Consider the following 20,205-nt stretch of genomic DNA (forward strand, 5'->3'; position numbering starts at 1 on the left):
GACGAGGGCGGATGCGGGCAGGAAGCTGACGTTTCCTGAGCGCCTACTCCGTCCGAGGTGGGTGGGATGATTGGGCCGGTGGGTGGGGTGATTTTCCCGCTGGCTTGGGGAGGCGAGCGCCTGGGCTAGGACGCCCCTCTCTGAAGTGGTCGCGTCGGGGTTCGAGCCTAACCCAACTCCCACCCGCTTGCTTTCGCCTGGGAGCGGGAGGCGGGTGGCGGGGTGGCGGAGAAAGGGGGGAAGCTGAGAGGGGAGGCAGGAGGAGCAGGACTCCACTGAGGGGTCGCCGCCGGCTCGCGGGGGCCCCCCCTACCCCAGAAGGCGCCACACGGCCGCGGTTCCGCGCCCCTTCAGCGCCCCCGTGTGGAGGCTCTGACCTCCGGCCCTCCCCTCTCAGAACTCGGCTTGGCATCGGAAGCGTTGGGTCCTGGACTCCAAGGCCTGTCCCTAGGGTGGGGGGGCTGGGCTGCTGGAGTGGGGGAGCAGCAGTGTTCCTTCCAATGGCGGGGGAGGCTGGGTAGGTAAAAGATACCCCAAATCCGTGATTGGGACAAGTCTTCATTTATGGCGCACCTTATAGCTAGCTCAGGGGGTAGCTAGAAAAGAAGAACAGAAACAGACACGCATTTTTCTGATCTTTACACTGGAAAGTGCCATAGCTTGGGTCTTTCAGGGAGAAGTATGAATCCTGAATCCCCCCGCCACACCGCCCCCCCCCCCCAATTTATAGCATTTATAGTGCGGGGAAAACTTTAGACTGTTGTCCTAGACTGAACACATTGGGTTTGGAAAGGTGGATCACTATACCCTGAGGGCAGATGGAGCAAACAGAGCCATTGTCCTCTGCTCAGAGGTTGTGGGACACATCTCTGACAGTCGGGCAGATGATTTGAGCCAAGGACTGGTCTTTGGCACCTCTTGACCCTCAGTCACTCAGGAAACCAGCTCTTCCACAGACACTGGGGCCTGAGGTTTCAGAAAGACGTTCTCAGAGTCCTGAGAACGATTCAAACAGTCCCAGGCCTCACCCCTTCTGTTCAGGCCCCATGCGTGCCACCAGCCAAGGAACAGTCCTGTCCCCATCATTTTTGCATTTAGGCTCTATAAGAAAGACTGAAGTAGGGATGGTGGGGTATTTGTTTACAGGAAGGATTAAGAGTAGGAGGAAAGGCATAATATAATACTGTTAAGAAGAAGACTTAGGGTTCAACCTAATCTGACCACTTCCCACTTGTGTGACTTTAGGTCTGTGATTTATTTGTTTATCCACTTATTTAAAACCTGTTCAGGGCCCTCCCTGGTGGCTCAGTGGGCTAAAGCGCAGCACTGCAAGCTGGCGGCAGCTGCTTCAGTGTGAGTTCGATCCCCCATCCCGGAGGTGATCCACATGGCCGGGCATGTCTCACCTGCTGCTCCCCTCAGCAGTATAGCATTTCATCAGTCTGCCTGTTCTGTTCCCCACTCTGTCTCTGGTGAATCCTCTCACTGCCCCTGCACCTCTGGCCTGTACCCTAGTTCTGTGTGCATAAATAAATAAATCTTTAAAAAATAAATAAATAAAACCTATTCATTCACTCAGTCATTAAATTGAAGTAATGGGTTACAGGACTGTATCTATTTTAGGAGTATAGGTTCACACCTCTTCAAATATGCTGCCACACCACAGCCCCCACCAAAACATCAATATGCCTTCACCAGAGTCCACTGGACTCCTTCCATCCTTTGCTTCCAACTCACTGCCCCCTTCACAACCACCCATAACTGTGGTCTGCGATCAGATTCCAAGGGTTTATTTGCTTGGTTTTGACTGTTCCTTTGCTTTGTTTCTTTATAGTCCATGTATAAGTGACATCATCCATTATTTGTCTTTCTCCTCCTGACTTACTTCCGCCTAGCATAATCCCTACCAGTCTATCCATGTTGTCACAAATGGCAAGGTTTCATCTTATTTTTTTCATTCACTCAGTAGCATTCTGTTGTTTCTATAGCACATCTTTATCCACTCATCTGTCATCAGGTAGACAACTTTTTATCCACTCATCTGTCATCAGGTAGACAACTTTTTCTATCATCAGAAAAGGTCAACTTTTTGGATCTTTTCTGTAAGAGGGGGATAACAATATTTCCACTTGAAAAGGTTGTTGAGCATTTAAATGAGATTCTGCATTAAAGAGCGTGCAGTCGGGCCCTCCCTGGTTAAAGAGCAACAGTGTGAAACTGTCCTCAGCCACTGTAGTGAGTTCCATCCCCAGCTAGGGAGGTGACCCAGCAGACCTCTCCTGTCTCACATGCTGCTCCCCTCAGCAAGGGATGCCTGTTCTGCTCCCCACTCTATCTCTGGTGAATCCTCTCATCTTCTCCCCCACCCCCACCTCTGGTCTGTATCCCAGTTCTTGTGTGCATAAATAAATAAAATCTTTAAAAAATAAATAAAGAGCGTGCAGCTGCTGGCACATTGTAGGCCTTACTAGATGGTTGCAATTATTATTATGAGTAATAATATAATGACCCAGTAATGCTCACCCCATTGGTGGAAGAGCCCAGAAGGACAGTCACTTTAGGCATTCCCAGATGGATACTTTGCCACCAGGTGGAGACTGTCCTTACCTAGGCCCTGAGTCTGTCCTGTCAGACTAGGAGCTGCTTGTAGCCTTTCTTAGACCAGATTCAAAGGCTGGATCTTCATGTTAGGGTTCAAAAGATTCAGGCCTGAGACCCCCCTTGTTGTGGGCTGTGGGTTCTGGTCCTGCCCCTGCTGCGAACGTGGTGATGAAGAAGTTGCTCTCCTGAGTGCTTGCGTCCTCCCTGAGTCTGTGTGCAATAAAGGCACCAGAGTCTGACCCCATTAGTGGGAAAAGAGAGGCTCATGATGAAAAAGGGCCTTTTCTTCCTGGATCTTGGTTAGTGAATGTGGGAGAAAAGTGAACAGCTAATTGAAAATATAATTGTAATGCATTGTCCTTTGTCTACCAACTGGAGCCTCCAGACCCCACTGTCTGCGGAACGGCTTGCTTCTGGAGTCAGGGAGGACTCGAGCCAGCTAAATGGAGACAGCACCCATGGTTGGACTGGACTGGGTGGGCCAGGCAGGGATGGAGCCTCCATCCTCCCAACCCCCCATCCCTGTCAGGAACATCTGGGCCAGTGTTGCTCAGAAGGGCGCTGCGTTCTGAGCACTCTGTGTAGGCTGCCTGGGAATGGGGAGACGAAGCACCAGGCACCAAGGCTCTGAATGCCACACGGGGAGTCCAGTGTAACTGGACAGCCACTAAAGGTTTCAGAACAAAAGGGCTATGTGGGATTTTGGACTTTTCTCTTCCATGAGGTGAGGCGAGGAAGAGGAGCCACTGTGGTCAGGGAGAAGCTGGAGACAGGGAAGCCGTGGGGGCTGGTTAGAACCCAGAGGAGACAGGGTGGCCTGGGATAGGGAGAAGAGGGCTGGGTCAGCATCACTGCAGAGGGGGTCAGCAGTGTGAGGTCTGGGGGGGGGTGCGAGAGATGGCACCAGGATGCTGAAGGGGTGGGGGTTGGAGCAGTGGGGAGAAGCTGTGTCAGTCTGGACCATCTGATAGTTGAAATGTCCTTGACTGGGAGTTGCCAGGAAGCGCTCAGAGCTTAAGGACAAGGTCAAGAAGCTTTAAGGAGCTCAGTGCACTTGGTTGATGAAGCTAGGGGAGACCAGAAAGCCAGGGAAATTGAGAATAAAAGGGCTCAGCAGGCCCTCCCTGGTGGTGCAGTGGGTTAAAGCACAGCACTGAGAATCTAAAGCCGCTTCCGCATGAGTTCGCTTCCGCATGAGTTCGATTCCTGCCTGCCCCGGAGGTGACCACATGGCTCAGCAGACCTCTCCTGACCCGCCCGCTGCTCCCCTCAGCAGTGTACTTCGTCGATCTGCCTGTTCTGCTCCCCCACTCTGTCTCTGGTGAAGCCTCTCGCCGCCCCTGAGCCTCTGGCCTGTACCCCAGTTCTGTATGCACAAATAAATAAATCTTTAAAAAAAAAAAAAAGGGCTCAGCAGCCTCAACATTAGAAGCAGGTGACGGAGAAGAGGAGGCTGCAAAGGAGAAATTAGCAGGGCACGGGCATCAGAAGAGACAGAAGATGCAGACGTTGGGGAGAGATGCTGATCAAAGACACATATGCGTAGGAATCAACATGTCCATTTTAGTGGCTAGGGAAAGGACTGGAAGGACTGACAGGTGGTTGGTAGTGAGACAGCAGTAGATAAAAGGAGGTCTCTCGTCTATATTCAATATCCTGTATCATTTGATTATTTTGCTGTGCATGAGAATATGTGCATGCATTACTTTTATAATTATTTTTTGTACTTTTACAATTTAAAACAAGTACACATCTATTCAACCAGCCACGTATTGAATATTCACTATGTCATAAGGGCTATGGTGGTTTCACCTGAACTGAACATGTACAAACGTGTTTCTTGTCACGATTCCCTAATAACAACTACTTACATAGCGTTTACACTGTATTAGGTATTGTAAGTAATCTAGAGGTGATGTAAAGTATTATGGGACAGTGTACATATTGTACACAAATACTGCACCATCGCCTTTAATGGACTTAATATCAGCAGATTTTGGTATCATTGGGGGGGTCTTAGCACCTGTCCCCTGTGGATATGAGGGGGATGCCTATTATGGACTATATCATATCCATTAGCAGGAAATGTACAAATCAATTGTGGTGGAATACTATGTAGTAATGAAAATGAGTGAGTTAGAGTTGGCATGTCAATGGGGATAATACTCAAAAGTTGAGCAGAAAAAGCAAATTGCAGCAGGCTGCCTATAATGTGATTCCATCTATGCAGAACTTAGAAAACAAACGCTCATATTAGTATATATGAGTATAGGTACTGGAAGTGAAGGTATAAAAGTGAAGGTATTGATCGGTTCAGGAGAGAGCTTGGCTAGGCCTCAAGTCTCATGACCAACCAGTGGTGGTCCTGGGAATTTCCCACTGTGCTCTGGGGCTCAAGAGTGAATCTGAGGGTCTTTGGTACTGAGAAATACAGGTGATATCGTACAGCTGCCCTGGATCTCCCCAAAGAGCAATGACCCAATGTCATCCTGAGAGACTCTTTTGAGGACCTGAAGGGGTGACAGCACCCTACCACAGTGCTACTTGTGGGTGGGGGGATCCACAGCCTGAGCAGGGGGATGACCAACTTGACTTCGGCAGGAGCCGGTGAGTCTCTGGCACCCGGGGGCAGGTGGGCAAGGACAGTGTTGAGGCTTGAAGGTTTGGGGAGGCAAAAGCCAACCCCCAGTGCCCAGGCATGGCAAGTGGGCGATGCCCAGGCTTGGCAGACAGCAGGCTGAAAGATGCAGTGCCAAGCTGGGGAGAGGGGCTGCCAGGGCCGGAGATCAGAGGAGCGGATGGGGAGGCCGGGGCACTGTCAGGGCTTGACGCGGGAGGCCGCCGGGGGCAGGCTGTCGGTGGGGTGGAGTGTGGGGGAGCAGTGAAGCCAGGGGGTGGCTGGGAGGAAGCGGGCAGTGCCAAAGGAGCAGTGTGAAAGAGCCAGTGCCAGCTTGGGGCTTTTTGGGGAGGGGATGGGGAGAGAGAGCCCTTGATTATTTTTTTTTCCAGTTCTTCTGTTTTGCAATAAAAACAGTTGCGTCTATTGATGTTATAAAACCCTAGTTTCAGGGTTTAGAGGGTCCTTTTTCTTTCTTTGTACAGATGAGTTCAGTGACGCCCACAGTGGAGGAATGGCCTTTTTTCCAAGGTCTCCCTATGAGTCCAGAGACCTGGGCCGAACCTGCTTGGGTGTCCAGGTTGGTGCCACACCTGTGGGGCGTAGGGTAGGGAGGTGGGAAGTGAGGGGTACCAAGTTGGAAGGACTCCAGTCTCAACCAGGGTGGCCAGCTACCTTGCTGGGGAAATGAGGGCCAACGTATCCAAGTCCAGCCAGCCATGAAGCCCGTGGACCCCTGGGGTAATGTTCTGGGGGAGCAGTGGCATGCACCTCCCTGTGACCTGGAAACTTTGGGACTCTGATCCAGAAGGTTTGGGAATCCCACAGAAGTGTTACCTCTGACAGCTCCAGAACATGGGGGAGACATTTAAATCCGTTGAGAATTTTTTCCCCACTGGCCACGTGGGAGAGACTGAGGGTCAGATGTGCACGGGCGGTGGGGTGATTGCTAAGGGTCTGGTGCTGACCTCGCTTGCTCTCTTTGCTGTTCCAGGGATCATGGCAGGACCTTCTGACCGGCAGATGATCCCAAGGCACTTAGGTGGGTTGGGGGCAGCTTTTGCCAGCTGCTGTCCCTGGGAACAGGCACTGCTGGTCAAGGGCAGTGGTCGGTTGGGAAGTGCCCTGAGAACACGAGCCCCTTTCTCATGTTCTAGCTGAGCAGACTGAGACCCACAGGGAAGGGCTACCATCTCCCACATAGCCGTTTTTCAGCATTCTGTTTATTCTAAGATGTGTGTTGGGGTCCTCGTTTGTGACCAAAGGACACTTGGCGTCTTGGCAGGGCGAGGCCTGAGCTGGGATGCCCCAGAGAGCAGGGAATACCCGAGATGGGCACTCAGGGGAGTGGGCCTGGCCAGGCAGAGGAGGAGAGGGAGCCTCCCTGCTATTCTCTGCTCAGGGGAGGGGCTAGTGGTGGGCTGAACCTGGGGACCCTCTCCACACCCTGTTTGGCCTGGAGGTGGCTGCCGGCTTTGGAAGGATGGCCCACCTTCAGGAGAAGGGTGGGGTGTCCGGCAGTTCCCGGGGGCTGCAGGATAAGACCCATTTAGCCTCCGCAGTCATCTGACCCCCATGACTCAGGCCTGGCCCTGCCCGTGAAGGGCAATGGGCCAGTCTGAGCTCATCACCACTGCCTGGAGCAGAAGCGGTAAACAAGTTCCCCCTCTGCCTCCTGCCCCTGAGAGGAAGCAGGGGAGAGGGGGAGTGGGGATCCCCAAACACCCTACCCATCCCAAGCCATCTGCATGACACAGGTGCCTATATGGGTATCCTGGGGCCTGTCAGTGTGTGCTGGGCTCTTGCGCTTGTGTGACATATTCAGAAGTGTGTTTGCCTTCACACTCATCTGTAGGGAGCCCATGGTTAACCTTTTCCAGGGGTCAAGCTGACCAGGGCTCAGGGGAACATTTCATTTCAGCACTGTATCGGCTGAGGGTTCCCTTGGAGTTCACCTGGATGGGCCTGCTGGATCTTGGCCTCCTGGATGACACCCATGTGTTGGGGGTGGAGGGGAGGTGGGAAGCCCTTATTGCCTCTGGGATTCTCTAAAATGCTGCAGAAAAATATTCTTAGGCTATTGCTCTGACTGCCTGGGCCCACAGTAAAGTCTGAGGGGGCCAGTCTCCAACTCCTTGCTGGTTGCCTCTGGCTCCTTCTCCTCTTCCTTCTCACTCTCCTTCCCTCCTTCATTCCTCACACCTTTCTCAGTCTTCCTTTCCCCTTCACACCCATTCCAGGTCTTTCCTCCCCTCTCTCAGCTCAACCCAGGTAACCAGCATTACTATTTGTTGCCACCAGATGGCACCAATGCATCACCTGCCCCTTGCTAGCAGGGGCCATGTTCCACCCCCCCTCACTTTTACCCCCCAGCACAGGATGATTAACCAGCTTCACCCTGCACCACACCCACACCCTGCCCAGCGCCTTCCTGGGACTTGGAGGAAAACAGAAGCTGCACATGGGGGCAGGGTGTGGGTGGGGACCAGGAGATCCCAGGTCCTTAGAGATGCTCTAATGTCCCCTTCATGGTGATGCAATGCTAAGGCGGTCACCTCATGTTAAAGCGTTTACTCCTGGAAGCTGGAAACTGTGAGGTCCTAGTTGGCACCCTGCTGCACACTCAGAGATAATAAAACCCAGGAAATTAAGTCCCTGGCTCACGGTGGGTCAGTCGGTGTGCAGTGGAAGGAAAGTTAAATGTACAAAGTCTAGATTTCCAAGACTGGGAAAGTGAGGGGAGGACTTACAATGCTGGGATGGAGGGGGAGGGGATGGTGAGAAGGTCTGAGGGTGGGTCTTAAGGGATTCCTACTACTATGCCTTTGATGTCTCCTGGTCTGTTTTTCTTTGGAACCTGACTCGTGTGGAACTTTCCCCAGGACCCCTCGGTAGCCCCTGGGTCTTCCCAGAATTTAGGCATCTTTACATCAGCAGGTTCTTTTCTCCCTCTGGTTTTTTTGTATATCTTCTTGCTCTGTCTCTTCTAAAGTGAGGCTGAAATGTGGAAGAGGCAAGCCCCAGGTTGATACACAAACACCTTGTCCCAGGAGCCAGTGGAAGGCTGGGGGACAAAGGTGCAGCCTCTTGGGAGGTGCAGCATTCCGTGAGCCAGAGCCAGGTGAAGGTAATCAAAGCAGGCTTCCAGGAGGAGGCAGGAGCCAGGCCTGGGGAAAGGCTCAAGGCGAGGGCGCCAAGCCCACTTTCAGCTGTCCGGCCAGGGGCTGCTCAGTGGTCCTCATGTCCAGGGGAGCAGAGGGGGTGGGCAGTCCCAGGTGGTGTGAGGGGAGGGGAACAGGCTGGCCCCAACTTGAGCTTGCTTACCCATCCCCCACACCACCCCCTCACTCCGTTTCATTGGGAGGTGGCCTGTGGGCTGGGGACAGGGAGCCCAGGGCGGGGTCCTTTCCTCGGGCTTGAGCAGGATCCTGAGCCGGCTGTGGCAGTGTCCAGGAGCCAGAGAGGAGCCTCCACCCCCTACCCCCTTGGGCCCCTCTGTAATTAGGGCTATTTTTAGGCCCCTCTTCCTTCCTATTTCAGGCCTCTGGACTGGGCCGGAGAGTGGGGCCGAGGGCTGGAGCCGCTAAACTGGGCCGCGGCGTGGGAGCCACAGCCACAGTGCAGACCACAGCCCGGGGCGGAGTCCTGGGGGGGAGGGGAGCCAGGACGTGGCCAGGGCTGGGGGGGGGTGACTTGGCTCCTCTGACCCTCCAAGAGCCCTGTTGATCTGCCCCAGCTGGCCCGTCCATCCTTGTGCCCCCCAAACCACCCTGCTGATTTGAGGCAGTTAGCCTTGGGCCTGCATCTCTGTGTGTGTCCAGGATTGTGCAACTCCAGTACCTTCAGGACAGTGTTGCTCTGGGCGAGTGCCCAGAATGTTTAGAATAATGACCAGCTTTTCTAGAGCCCTCGCTTGTGCACCAGGCACTGACCTGGCACCTACCTGTGCTAATCATTTACCACACCCAGCAACGCTGGGAGGTCAGTGCTGCCCTGCCCCTATTTTACAGAGAGGAAAACTGAGGCTCAGAAGCAGCCTAATTTCATGTGCCAGGCTCTGTCTCCTGAAGGATTCTTTGACCAGGGATTGGGGAGAGGAGCCAAAGGGCATGGCTTCCCTTTACATCAACTTCCAGGTGCCACAGAGCTCGATGCTGTCAGGAGAGGGTCCTAGCAGCCGCTGCTTCCGACCTGCCTGTCTGTCATCGAGGGTCCAGGGCCTGTCCTGCAGGCGGAAGGGTGGGTCTTGCCCAGCTGGTTCCAGTTAGGCACAAGAACGCTGACGAGGGTATATTTAGCCCTGGTTTCTGGAGGAGCCAGAGGTCTTTCATCCTTGGCGGCGCTGGCCACAGGGGACTCGGCCTGCCAGCGCTGGGCTCTCGGACTGGAGGGCTGGCTCACTCTAGGGCAGGGAGCAGGGTCAGAGGAGAAGGGGCATATGCCACCCTGCCCACTGTGGGGGCTGGGGAGGGCAGTGGCGAGGAGAGCCAGGGCAGCAGAAGCCTGACTGCCATGGGCGGGCCGTGTCCCCCTTGGCTGGAGGTCTCCCGGGGGGATGGGAGGACAGGCGCCCTGCACCCAGGCTGAGCTCAGGCTTAGAACGCCCATGACCTGGCTGATTCTTGGGACTTTGCTCTGTAGCCCTGGCCTGGGGGTCCAGGGCTCTGTTCTTACAGAGTTCAAGGACAGGGAAAGGCAGACTTTCTCTTCTGTCTCAGGAGAATGACATGTTGGGGTGTTGGTGTTTAGAGAAGGTGGGAGGGTTGGGCAGCAGGTATAAGAGTGCCAGGAAAAAATAAATCCACAGGGAGGCAGCCACACAGTGCCCTGTGGAGCTTTCTCGTGTGTTGGGGTGCGCCAGGGGCTTCTAGGCTGCGGGCCCCCACCGAGCACCCTGACCGGGCCAGCTGGCTGGATGCCTGTGCTGGGGTCTGGTGTTGTTCAAGGTGACCATGGAATTGACCCGTCATGGGTGACTAGGACAGTGGGGGACCCCATCACCATGTTTCTGGGGGACAGCGGTCGAGTACGGTGGTAGATGAGAGACTCAAGTTGTTTTAAACCGTACAGCTGTGATCTTGTGGGGCTGTGTAATTATGCCCTGGATGTCGGTCTCTGTGTGTGAGTCTGCGAGTAAACACACGTGTGGATGCCGCTTGCGACTCTGGCTGTGTGTGTGGCAGTGCACGCGGATTGTCCTGGGTGTGACTGTGTCTGTGAGGGTGTAGCTGGGCGAGCAGCCACCCACCCGTCTGCTTCCCACTGCAAACAGGGCCTGCTCCTGCTGAGGGTCATGCCCCGCTACCCTTCCGTGGACCCCCACCCCAAAACCACAGGCCCGCTGGGCCCCAGGGAGGCAACCTTACAGCTGTAAGCGCCTGTCTCTCCCCTAATCCTCTCACCCCCACTCCCTCGCCTCCCCACAGACAGCAGGCTTCTACCTGCCCCAGGGCGGGAGGCAGGGGAGAGAAAGAGGAGCCTGCCCGCCTGCCCGCCGCCCCTCTGTCTTCTCTGCCTCAGACAAAGAGCTCACCCTGGTCTCTGTGGGCGTCTGGGAGACGCTGGGGGGATTAGCTGCCCGCGCCGCCCTCTCCCCACCTCGTGCCAGCCCACCCGGCTGGCACCAACACCCCGGAGCCCAGGGGCGGTGCCCTCACCGCAGCCCCAGGGTGGGTGGGTGGGTGTGTCCTGCCCCAGTGCTGCAGCGCCACGCTGCAGCCTCAGAGGACTGGATCCTGGGCACACACTTCTCTGCTGCCTGGCCCGGCAGCCTGCATCATGTGGCTTTGCCCCTCTGGTGTCTTTGCTCCTCACCCCATGGTGGCTGCAGCTTGGATCTGCCCTGTTCCCCCTTTGCCTTCCTGGGGGAGGACACATGAGCCTGAGAACTGGAGCGAGGGGCCCTGGCTCCGCTCTGTGAGGACTCTGCAGACCCTGGGACTCATAGCTCTCTCTTTGGGGTCAGGAGGGCCGAGCCCAGGGTCACTGCGTCCAGGCTGCCCCTCCCCCCCGCCCCAACCCCGCAGTCCAGGGGGGGCATTCTGGAGAGCTACCTGGGACTTTGCCTCCTGGGGAGAGTACACTATGGGTAGAACCACTGCCTCTGACTCTGAGACTTTAAGTCTCGCACTTTCTTTGTATTGTGCAAAGCTGGAGCTGATCTCAGAATCCTTTCACATTCATCCTCTCTGGATTTTCTCAGCAGACAGGGCGGGTCTGCTTCTTCTCCCATTTCAGATGTGCTTGACTGAGGCTCTGAGGAGTTCAAGAATTTACTCAGTCACTCAACCTGGGAGCCGTAGAGCTCGAATGCGAGCCTGGGTCTTGTTCCAAGTGTCGAGGGAGACCCTTTGGGTCCCTCGTAATCCCCTTGGCCTGGCCTCCACCTCCTCAGCCGCATCCCTTCCACCCCTCAAGAGTTGCCGTCTTGGGAAACTGGACTGGAGAAGGGCCAGTGGGAGCCAGGTGAGATGACCTGGCCCCTCCCTGCGTCACACCTCACCCTTGAGCAATCAGGGCGCCCTTCCACGGACAGTTCTTGCAGTCCATCCTGTGCTCCTGGGGGTGTCTGTAGAAACTCCCTTCCCCTCCTACCGAATGGATCGAATGCCGAACAGTACACATTGTTCCTGAAGACTTTTCCATCCTCTTTTCTATCACAATGTGACTCTACAGGTGCACAGAACGCACCTCCCATTGCAGGTGAGGCCTGTCTCCTTCATGGAGGTTCGAGGCACCAGCTTTCCACGTTGCCAAGTAGAAAACTGCTGTTTCCCAATGACGAGAAGAGGCCATGGGGGTTAGGGAGTTTGCTCGGTCCTTGAGCAGACACAATGGCCAGTACGTGGAGACGGACAAACAGCAGTGAGTGGATAGTTGAGTGGGTAGGGGTGACGTGTGGTGAGTGGGTGGTGTTTGTGTGGAAGGGTGGGTGAGTATTTAGATAAATGAACATATATGTGAATGATTGAATGGATGGAACTTTCGGTGGCTGAAGATGGAAAGTGAATGGCTAGGTGGGACGAGGAGTGAGTAAATGGAGGGATGCAGAAAGGATGGCCGATGGAAGGAAGGAAGGACAGCTATGAGGGAGGGCGGGGGCGGGTGCCCGACGGAAGAGGGCAGGGTAGCTGGGTGTGTAGAAGATTGGAGAAGGATAGAGGGCGGGCAGAGAGCTGTGTAGTGGGTTTGTGGGCCAGTTTGGGAACACGGAGGAGCCTCTGGAGACCCAAGGAGTGACATTTTCACCCCTACCTTGGTTTTCGTCAGCTCTGTCACCAGGACTGATGGTGAAAGATCATGTTATAGAAAAATATGGAAGATTCTGATTGCAGCCTGATATCAGGGGGTGTTGGGGGTGGGGTTCCATTTCATACCTGTGAAGTCTGGGGGCGTGAGCCTTAGCCAGGGATACACAGTTGCTCTGAGGAGTTCAAGCCTTAGCCAGGGGTACACAGTTGCCACCTTGGGGGTCTAGCCCAGACTCTCCCCCCACGCGCCCACCGTCTCCCTCCTCCCGTGCAGGAAGGACACTACCTCCTCCCAGATGAGCAGAGCTCAGACAGAGTGGGGGATTCTGCCACTCTCCACACGCTCACCCACCCCTCAGGGTCAAGGAGAAGTGCTCGGGCTCTCTGAGGGTTGCCCTGGGGGACCCAGAATCACGCATCCTGCATCCGTGACCCTGACACAGAACCACATGGCAAGACCGAGTGGCTCTGACAACAAGCGGGGTCACTGGTTTAAAAAGGGGGCTGTTCTGTCACAAATGCGTGGGGGCAATGGAAAACACAGCAGTGCGTTGCTGGGGCATGGGGAGACAGAAGAAGTGGAGGGTGCAATCATTTCTGTGGCTCTTCCTGGGTGCCACGTCTATTCCTGGGGGTGCTGAGATGGCTCGGAGAGGACTCTGTTGCCTCTTTTGGAGGAGAGTCTTCCCTCCAGGGATCTGGTCCATGGCAATGATGGTGCTTCGTGCATGGGTGCCTGCTTAATTCTCCTGATGTCCCTTCAGGGTAGGGAGTAGTTCCCCCACTTTAGAGATGAGGAAACCAAAGCTCAGGAAGATTAGGCAGAAGATTAGGGGGCCACGCAGTCTGCTTCTCTGCCTGGTGCCAGCTCATTCCCACCTTCCGGCCCCCCCGCGGCCTCCGTCCAGCTGCAGAGACCATGTCTAAGGAGCAGCCGCTGAAAGGACGCGCCGAGGACATGTTGGCGAGGGCTTCTCAGACAGCGCTGGCGAGAACAGGGAGATGTTCTTTTCCACAGTCACCCGAGCAAGGTTTTCAATGTTTCTAGGACTGCCGGTCCCTGTCTGGAGCAAGAAGCAGCATGTAGATGTGGGCGAGACTACCAGAAGGACCGTCTGTGTAGAAGAGGAAGGGCAGAGACAAAGTCTTCGGAGAAGCCGTCTCATGGGGCCCCAGAGCAGCTGGCTTGAGGCTGGGGAGGGGCTGGCGGAACTGGAGGCCCCCAGCCTGCGCCTTGGGGCTCAGCGGGGCTGCTGTCCTCCTGGCAGAAGCTGGGACTGTTGAGAGCTGGAGCCTTCCAAATCACAGTCACTGTGCTGGCGACTGGATTTGGAGCCCGCCTCAGTCTCCCCAGATCCCCAATGTAGGGGGCGGGAGATACCTGCACAGATTTCCTAGGCAACAGGCAGGGGTCGCTGCAGGCACCGTGAGATGAGCCACCGGCTCCCTGAGGCTACCTGGGCTCAGGGGCAGAGGTGCCAGGGCCAGGCCCGAGCCCAGGCCTGTAGCTGACCAGGTTTCTGGCCTCCTTCCGCCGAACCCCAGCAGCTGAGCGGAGGGGCCTGGAGACTGGGCAGGGCCGGGTGGAGCCCAGGAGGTCCAGGTGGGCCGGAGCAGAGGGCGGCCTCCCGGGTCTCCCCTCAGCAGGGAGGCCCTGCTGGCCTCCCCCTTCTCCCTTTGATGCCTTACCACAGACTTCAAACAGGCTGCCCCCTGCTCCTGCCCGCCCGCCCTCCGTAATTAGAGCCTCAGCCTGCTGCTGCCCTCGCTCCTTGCCGGCTCTCATCTGGCTTGTCTCGCCTCTATCTCTTTGATTCTCCCTCTGTCGCTCCATCTCTTTCCCACAGTTGCTGGCACTCTGTCACTGTGTCCTTGATGCTCTATCCACATCAGCGGCCAGCTTCAGAGTGGCCCCAGTGTGGTTTCCCGTGGACACGGCCACCTCCCCCTTTGCTCTCTGCTCCAGAAGACTGTTGCTGTCTCTGTCTTTCTTGCCGGATTTTCTCTCTACTTCTGTCAAGCTCTATCTCCATCTCTCTCCTTTTCTTTTTCCTTTCTTCTCAAGGAGGTCTGCACCACCCACTGTCCTTCCTGCCCAGCAGGGGAGCCCCACCCCCAACCTGGCTCCTGGTGCAGCCACAGGTGGCAAGCTGAGCCCTCCTGAGCTGCCCTCCTCCTCTTTGGTGGCTTGGTCCATGCCCTCTGGGCTCCCGCCCCTCCCCGGACTTCCTTCAGCCCCTCTCCAGGTCTGGTTTTTCTGGCTAGGCAGACCTCTGGCTCCTCAGGGCCCCTTCATGGTCCTCAGCAGCTGGTGCCATGTCCACTCTCTTTCCCAAGAGAAGGGGAGCCTGCCATGGCCTGATAGAACACTGAAAAACCCTCCAAATCTCTGTCCCCGCCTCCCAGGCCTTGGGGCCGGAGCCAGGCAGCTGCAGCACTGTCTGCCAGTCAAGAACAGAGCTCCCACTCCCGTCCTCCCCAGCCCCAGCCCTCCAGAAGAGACGCTGGCTTTGAGGGGCAGGGTCCTTGGGAGACGTGGGAAGACCCAGGGGAGAGAGAGCGGACTGGGCCCCTCTTGACACCGCGCTTTGAGCTGGTCCTTTGGCCTCCTGGGCTGTCTCCCCAGGTCACTGTGAGGAGTGGTGACAATTAGCACGCATGACTAAGCCTTAGGTTCCCAGTTGACAGCACCTTTCCTTGGTCACATGGGTGCCTCATGACCTCCGCCGTGGTGTAGAAGGAGGATCACGTCCTTTCAACAGATGAAGACACTTGTGCACAGGTGTGTCCAGGTCCACCTTCCAGGGCCCCTTCTGGAAGCAGAGGACCAGCTGGCAGGCCGGAATCCAGGTTCCAGGCTGTGGCGTCAGGCTGACACGTCCCCCTGACGGGGCTCACTGTTCCTGAGTCCTAGATAGTGTGGCCACTTCTGGGTGGCAAGGGTGGGTGTCCAGTGGGTGGTTGAGATCTCAGAAGTTGAGGGGATACAGCAGGGGCCCCAGAAAAGGCCATGCTGTGGTATACTCAGGGGATCAGAAGCACCCCCCTGAGTTAGCAAGACCTAAGGCGAGGGGACTTGGCCTGGCAGCCCAGGGCTGAGCCACCATGTGTGCACGCGTGTGCATGACCGTGAGGGGGCGTGTGGTCATGTGCTGACGTGGAAGTGTGTGCCCAAGCACCAGTGCCGTGGGGCATACCAAGGACATGATGTGTGTGCACCGCAGTGAGCGCCTGATTCTAGACTGGGTGTGAATGGCCCCGTGAGCTCTGAGTGTTTGTGCCCTCGTGTGGGTGAACTGGGTCCCTCATGGCGCAGGAGACCCATACCTGCGAGTACTGTCGGCGGGAGGGTGCGAGCTGGCGTGAGTGTGTGCATGTGGGTGGGTGCCCTAGGGGTTCCCCTCCTTTATGGTTAGCAGCAGCTGGCTAGCTTCTGCCTCTCAAGCCTCTTCTCTTGGAGACTAAGTCCCTGGAGCAATCCCTTAGACACTCCTGGCAGGAAGGGGATCCCCAGAACCCAGTTGCGGGGGGGTTGGCTCAGAAAGGAAGGGCACAGAGCCCCTGTTTCTAAAACCTCTGTGTGGATGAGGCGCGCTTCCCCCACCACCCAAGGCCCAGGTGGGGCTGGAAACGGAGAGGATGACATCCAGCATCAGCTCTGAGCCCCCAGTGTGTGTGACTACGGCAGGCCCAGTGGCAGCCTGAGGGCGGCCTGGGCCTCGCTGGCCTCGCTGGGCCTGCCCCTCTGGGCCTCGGCTCCTCGCCTGTGAGCCTTCTCCCTCTGGTTCCTACATCTGGCTCCCGGCTTCTTGCCCTCTCCCCTACCCCAAGAACTTTGGTCTGTTTTCCCAGCTCTACCAACTTGGCAGGGCCTCCAGTCTGAGGTTCTTGGCTGGGGAGAAGCCTGGAGGAGTGAGGGAGTTGCTTCTATTTTTGCCCATAGAAGTTGGGGCTTTGGGCTGAGGTTGGCGTGCTCACCCAGACAGACGTGTCGGAGCACACCTCTGATGCAGGTCCTCCTGCCACCCTGCCGGGGCCCTCTCAGGATGTGCGGCACCTGAGGAACCCCCGGCCTGGGGCCGGGGGACGGACAGCCCGGCCCCGGGACCCCTCAGTTTGGTGGCGTTGAGACGCACTGGCCACCCAGAGAGCTGGAGCTGCACAGTGAAATAAGGGCGTGAACCCCAGCGTGAACCCCCACGGTACCTTGGAAGAACCCCCACGCTGGCCTAGAGCTGGAGCTGCACAGTGAAATAAGGGCGTGAACCCCAGCCAGCAGAAACCCCACAGTACCTTGGAAGAACCCCCACGCTGGCCTGGAAGGAGCCGCTCAGTTCTTTAAATGAGTGAAGGAAAGAGGGGAGGGGGAAGGACATCAGAGCTGGTGGGGGCGCAGGGGCCGTGGGAGTGAAGCTGCAGGAGGCCCTGGGCAGTGTCCTGAAGGTCACTAGGAGGCCGGTGGGAGTCTACCCAGAAACTCAGGGCTGTGGCCCCTGGCATTTATTTTGAGCCTGAAGGCTTCTCTAGGACCCTGGAGTCAGCCCCTCTGAGGATCCCTGCTTAGCTCTCTTTTTTCCCTCTTTCTGCCTCAGTCTTCCACTAATATTTTGGGGAAACGCTCTCTCAGCAGCCCAGAGGACTAAGAAGCCGGTCAGTCCTTGGAGAGCTCACTTAGCTTTTGAAGTGGAAGCAGGGCCCTCAGCAGAAGTGGGGAGGGAGGGTTGGGGGGGCAGAGCAAAGGGTCTGGGGGGGGCCTCTACCATTTCGCTTTGCCCTGCCTCCTCCTCCTGGAAACACAGCTGAGCTGCCTCTTTCCAGGCACCATGGTTATCCTCGCCCTCAGCCCAGAGGAGTGGGGTCTCCTGGGGAGATCCATCCGGTCAGTCCTCTCTCCAACCCCAGGTGCTAGGCTCAACCCCAGGTGCTAGGCTCGGGGGCTACTGTGAGGGGACTCAGGAGCCCCTGGGGGTGGGGGCTGATACCATCCATCCCTTCTTGGCTTGACTGCTTGTCCACAACCTCAAAAACCAGGCTTACAGCGCCCAAGAGGAGAGAGGGTGGCAGAAGGCAGGTTCCAGGCCTCTCCTTCCCTGCCGGTTCCAGCTTCTCGACCTGCTGTTCCCTCCCTGTGGCCTGCTCTGTGCCTTGGGCCTTGTGTCTGGAGTTGGGGGTGGGGGTGGGGTGCAGGGCAAGGAGACCTGAGGCTGGTTCATTCCCTTGACCGAGGGCCTCTTGGGAGCAGGGAATGTGTATCCCCATTGGATTGGTTACAGCTTCAAGGAGGAGGGAGGCAGCAGGTGAGACCAAGAAGAGGGATCTGGAGGTGCATCCTGCTGGGTAGACCGGCTCACTCCGTGCTGGTGGATCAAGGTTCTGGAGGCCTTGAGTAGCCCCCGAGCCTAGCACCTGGGGTTGAGCCTAGCACCTGGGGTTGGAGAGAGGACTGACTGGATGGATCTCCCCAGGAGACCCCTCTCCTCTGGGCTGAGGGCGAGGATAACCATGGTGCCTGGAAAGAGGCAGCTCAGCTGTGTTTCCAGGAGGAGGAGGCAGGGCAAAGCGAAATGGTAGCTGTTTGTCGTGTTGAAAGCTCCATCTGACCCAAATTGCTGTGGATAGTAATTGCTAGAATTTGAAATTGATCAACACAAACACATCTTCAAGAAAAACTCTATAGAGTTTGTCAGCATTTTACTGTTTTCTAGCTTGAGTCTATGTTGAGTCCCAGCAGCCCTGAGGTGCAGGCAGCTGAGGGGAGGCGCCCTCCCTCTGCAAGTGAGGAAAGGAGGGAGGGTGGTGCCTGCTGGGCCCCAGCCCCTCTCCCACCTTGCCTTATTATTTAGCACATTCCAGAAAACCATTTGGCACAGTGGCCCTAGCCAGGGGCCCCAGTGGGTAGGCTGCATGTCTGGTTCCAATGGGGGGGGGGGGTTAGGTGCCACTGCCTGACCCTACACAGCCCTAGGCCCCCAGTGCCGCCCCAGCACAGCCTCCCCCCAGCACGGCTATGGGGGCCCCCGCTGGGAAGCACTGGGTGGGGGTCCGGCCCCTCTGTGGGTGGGTGATCAATGGGACTGGGGGTTGGGGGAACCTTTAATACGCTGCCATCTCACCCTGGGAGCTGAGTATCAGAGTAGACTCTGTGGGGCCCTGGCCAGGCTCCCCCAGGGCATGGTTTCTCTAGGTGACAGGCCCCTCCTCACCCTCCCCTTCCCCCATGGCCACCAAGGGCCCAGACACCTGTCATCTCGGAGGTCTCCCTCCATCTCTTCCTTCCCACTCTGTCCTGGGCTCCTATGAGAGCCAGGCCCTAGTTGCTGCCTCCCCAACTAGTCCCACTGAATGTGAGCACCCTCCATTTTAGGAATGAGGTGCTGAGGCCCAGGAGAGTGGCTCCCCAGGGTCACACTGTCAGGGAACTGGCAGAGGCGGAGTCCAGTCTGACAGACCCCAGCACAGACCCCAGGGCTGAAGCGGAGTGCCTCTGCAGAGCTGGGGGACTGAAGGCCTCCTGGGAGGCCTCACTGGGCTTTGTTTTAAAGGGGGAAGTTACACAGCAAGAGCAGAAAGCAGACCACCTGGCTTTCAATCCTGCCCTGAACGCTGAGCTGTGTGACCCTGAGAAAACTGCTTGACCTCTCTTGGCCTCATTTGTTCATCTGTAAGAAAGGATCTGTAATAGTGCTGCTGCCTAGGCGCACATTTGGATTAAGAGAGTTAATAAGACCCTCACTTGGCATTCACAGGAGGTGGGTCCTAGCCACACCTTCCTGCTCTTCTCACCACCCTCTCACTCCCCTGGGGCACTGTCCTCTCAGAGGTAGGTCTGATGCCCTCTGCCAGCCTTCATGCCCAGCTGTGGCCAGAGACCCCCTGGTGCCCTGCCAGCTGGCTGAAGCCCTCACCTGCCCTTTGCCCTGGCAGGGAGGGGCTTGCTGGACAGGTGTGTGGAGCTCAGTCAGATGCAGGGCATGGGATGGCCAAAGAGATCTGAGACAGCCTTGTGGTGGCTGGGAGGGCATGCAGGGGGCTCAGGCTGTGGGTGAGAGGGTCTGGAGTGCTGGGTGAGTTGGGCCAGCTGGAGTCAATGAGCTGGGAGGGAGGGAGAGGCTGGGTATGGGGGTGGGGGCGATGGAACAATGGGGTGGGTGGGAGGACTGCTCCCTCAGGGGGCTGAGGAGGCATAGCAGAGGGACTGCTGGGTCTGTGCACTGCCCAGGTTGGGGGATGGTAGTGTCTAGAGAGGCTCCTGTGCCCCTCAGCCCCTAGCCCTGCTGCCCTCCTGCCCCCCACTCCACCTGCCCCTCTGTCCCTCTGGAGCCCAGCAGGCAGAGCCCAAGCACAAAGGGCAGGTCTCGGGTGACCTGGGCTGGGGCGGCCCCAAGGCCGAGAGGCACAGGGCCATTCCTGATGATGAGCAGGGGCTGTGGGGTGATGGGGCGCACAGAACCTCAGGGGGCTGTCTCCCAGGGGGGTGATAGAGAGCAACTTGGCCCCTCCCTTCCTCTTTTCCTCCTCTCCCCTGCTCCCACCCCTTCGTCCCCTCCCCCTCCCTCCCACTGAGTTTTTCTAGTGTTTGACACGTGGAACACATAGAATTCACACATAATTTAATAATCACTTCACTTCATCAGCAGAGCTGTGAATTCCGTGCTCTGCACTAATGACCTGGTAACAAGACTCAGCTCCCAGGGCTCCAAGGACAGGTGTCCCTGGGACAGGGATGGGGGTGGAGCT

At 56.9% G+C, this 20,205-nt stretch overlaps 1 long non-coding RNA gene across 1 annotated transcript; it reads left to right on the forward strand.

Annotated features, from left to right (window-relative positions):
- Positions 1-5,732: 5,732 nt before the first annotated feature.
- On the forward strand, positions 5,733-13,616 carry LOC105853756. The gene is made up of 3 exons (XR_001145523.1): positions 5,733-5,798; positions 6,213-6,260; positions 13,517-13,616. It is a non-coding gene; the product is annotated as an uncharacterized LOC105853756 (long non-coding RNA).
- The last annotated feature ends 6,589 nt before the right edge of the window (positions 13,617-20,205 follow it).

Source organism: Condylura cristata, unplaced genomic scaffold (assembly GCF_000260355.1).
Source record: "Condylura cristata isolate star-nosed mole 26May11 unplaced genomic scaffold, ConCri1.0 scaffold00017, whole genome shotgun sequence".
Lineage (NCBI taxonomy): Eukaryota > Metazoa > Chordata > Mammalia > Eulipotyphla > Talpidae > Condylura > Condylura cristata.